The 3,411-nt window shown below is 31.7% G+C and overlaps 1 pseudogene; it reads right to left on the minus strand.

Annotated features, from left to right (window-relative positions):
- Positions 1-1,706: 1,706 nt before the first annotated feature.
- LOC129899868 (B3 domain-containing protein At4g34400-like) lies at positions 1,707-3,130 on the minus strand (annotated as a pseudogene).
- Between the last annotated feature and the right edge of the window lie 281 nt (positions 3,131-3,411).

A 3,411-nucleotide genomic window follows, 5' to 3' on the forward strand; every position in this document is an offset into this window, starting at 1 on the left:
GGGTAAAGTGTGTCAATTTTTTGATGTTTGCTCCACCTTAATTGTGTAATATATGAACCTTCTAGCATAAGTTAATTAGCCTGAAGGTCCTTGATCAACAAGATACACACATAATCTATACCTACTGTTATCTCTAATAAATCCCAATAATACTTTTCTTAAAAGCAGGTACATTTTCCTCATGATGCAAGGGATGTTCCAATTATTTCGATCAGAATCGTGAAGTTAGATTAGTTTTGAATTCTTTGACATATACATTTGGACAATCCTCGAGCTCTCGCTTTCAGGGTGGATACACAGAAGCACACCTTTTGTAGCCAAACTAAACTATGACCTTACTGAACTTCTCAAACCACTATATTTTTTACCAGGGACAGGGCCTACCACAAGAATCTTTTTTTTATTGGGGCGACCATTGATTTAGACTCCTTCCCCCTTCTCAACTATGAAAAAGATCGAGAGATAAAGTAAATTATGACGATTTTTAAGTTCTCACCACGAAGAATGCAAGGTTTTAATAATCCAACTTTTATTAAGTGGGAAGTACGACATTAAGAAGAATGAAAGATTTGTAATAACCAAACTTTTAATGAGGGTTGAAGTATGCATCACGAAAAATGCAAGATGTGTAATAAACAAAAGTAGAAACTCAACAAGGGAGAATATATCGTTTTCATTCTCTTGTATTTAATTTGAGCTTCCACAACTTGCCACAAGTCCCTTTTAATAGTGTCGTGTCTACTGCTTCTTCTAATATATGCCTTGCCAATTTAGGTGAAACTTTCTACATGTATAATAAAGATAAAAGGAAAAATAACGCTCTTCAGATTGACATGCATTCATCCAATGGCATTTATATTTGATCACGGATGGAGTTTTAAATGAGAGGATGTGGATGTTCAATTTCTAAATTGATTTACTGTGGATTTTACTTGATTTTGGGCTCCTAGGGAGCGTGTTATTGGTTTACTTTGGAAATTTGGGTTTTTATGAGAAACTGTAACATTTTCTTTGAATTCTTGCTTTAAATAGATACTTATGTTGATCTTACTAATTTTACTACTTAGACATTGTTTTTATGAGATTTCAAACATGAAAGGAAAATTTGTTTTGAACCCACAAATCTCTTTGATTTGTTGGCAGATGGACTATTATTGTGGTGTTGTCAACTCGTAGGATGATTCGATGTTCCATAACTTGCCACAAGGCCCTTTTCATAGTGTCGTGTAGTTTGCTTATTATGTTATATGCCTTACAATTTTAGGTGAAATTCTCTACATGTATAATAAAAACAGAAGGAAAAATAATGGTCTAGAGATTAGAATGCATTCATCCCATGACATTTTTATTTGATCTTAAAATATTAATTACAAGTGTTTAATAGAATATTACTAATTTAAGTTGAGTTCAAGTTTCACCTTCTACCATTAACAAAATATTTTTGCTAAGTGCTAGCTGTTAATGATTTAAGTGGAGTCTAGTTACTACCCTTCGACACAAATATTAAAACATATATAATTGATGAATAAGATCAAACTAAAATAGTGTTTCATTTCCTTTATCAGAGCAATAATACTAACTAAAACAACCTTCATTTTTTGTCAATAAACGATAGTACTTATAGTCTTAAAAATTTGTCAACATACAACAACAATAAAGACCATAAAAATTAAAATGCTTTGTTCAATAGTAGTAAACTATTTATTTCATTTATTAATGGGATGGGAACTTGATCCTTCATGGAGAACTTGAACTTGTAAGTAAATTTCTTTGTCGCATTTTCCTCTCACAAATTCACAGATACATTTATCATCTTTCTCCACAAGGTTCCACCTACATAATTTGCGCCATCCGCCAACTAGCTATATTCTATCGTCGTTCCATTTATTGACTCTTGACTCAAATACTCTACCAGCAAAGTCACAAATGGTAATTCTTATAGAGAGTTCAAGTTTGTAGTCTCTCACCACATCCATTGGAGGATACTGCAATTAGAAACAAAGACTTTGTTAAATGACAATGCTATAATATTGAACTACATAATCATATACTAGAATATATAGTTATAGGATTTTCATTACTAGTTGATCTCACCTTTTTTCCTTGTATTTTTTCTACGAAATAAGGATTTTAGGCTGAGTTGTGTGTCCACTTTTGAATATACCTACACCATTTTGGTCAGGAACATGCCTCACCTTGCAAGCAATGACTTTTTGGCATCCAGGTGAATCAAGAAAGTTAATTGGCCAGGTTCAAAACTGAAATCTCATGAAAATTCACAAATACTCCATCCATTTCATTTTACATGGTTGTAATTTATTAAACATTGACTTTAATAAAGAAATAAGACTTTTGGGTATGTAAAAAGTGTTGGAAAATGATATTTAAGTTTATTATTTTTCTCTATTCAAAAAAACTAATCAAATAAGCACTTAGACTCCTTTTTTCAGGGAACCGTATAACCGATCATTTCTAATACAAACTTATAGTCTTCAACATTTCATGACATTATAACTCTACAAGGTTATGTCCAACTTACCAAAGACATCATTTTTTGCAGGAATAGACAAACAAGAAAAGAATTGAATTGCATATAAAATGAAACAGAGGAGTAGATAAAAAGAACTTTAATAACCTATTGAATGTTGCACCTTTTTCTTAAATGTTCCATCTCTTTCACTCTCTTCTTGATCTTCCACCTCTCCCTTTCCCTCCTCCTTATCATCTTCATTCTCTTCCTTGTATTTTCATTTTGAGCATGACTCCTTTTCATGAATAACTTCTTCCTCTTTTTTTCCACCTCTTTTTCAGCATCTTCTTTTTCTACCATGTAATCCTAGGCACAATCATCATCAGAAGCACTATTGCTGCAATCACTGGCACAAGTGTTCCCTTTGGACTCTACACTCTTCTGATCTTCAACATTCATTTCTTTCTCTTTCTTTTCACCCCCATCTCTTTACTTTTCACATCTAGTTATTTCAAGTAATTTAAAGTCAAATATTTCTTTACCATCATTATCAAATATTAATAAGTCTCCAAACTCTAGAGTGTTATCCTTAATAAATTTCACTCATTCATAGTAAAAATACAACTCTCTTCCTTCTTTGATCACTCTAATATGCCACATATTCCCAAACCGATCCCTAAGGGAAACTTTTCTAGGTAACTTTCGATTCTTGTAATTTACATAAACAATGAAGATTTTCTGTGAAGAAAATAAAACATTATTTTTAAACAAATATAGAACAACATTAGTTTCTTTAAATCAGATTGACCATATTATAAAATCAATCAATATTGGAAGAATTTTTTTTCAAATACTCAAAGTTTCAAACTTTTGAGGTTCGAATTCAAGCATATAACTATTTGAGGTATTCTCATAGTTCTTGCGCAAAGTTACTTCCATCA

The sequence above is a fragment of the Solanum dulcamara genome, chromosome 8 (genome assembly GCF_947179165.1).
Source record: "Solanum dulcamara chromosome 8, daSolDulc1.2, whole genome shotgun sequence".
Classification (NCBI taxonomy): domain Eukaryota; kingdom Viridiplantae; phylum Streptophyta; class Magnoliopsida; order Solanales; family Solanaceae; genus Solanum; species Solanum dulcamara.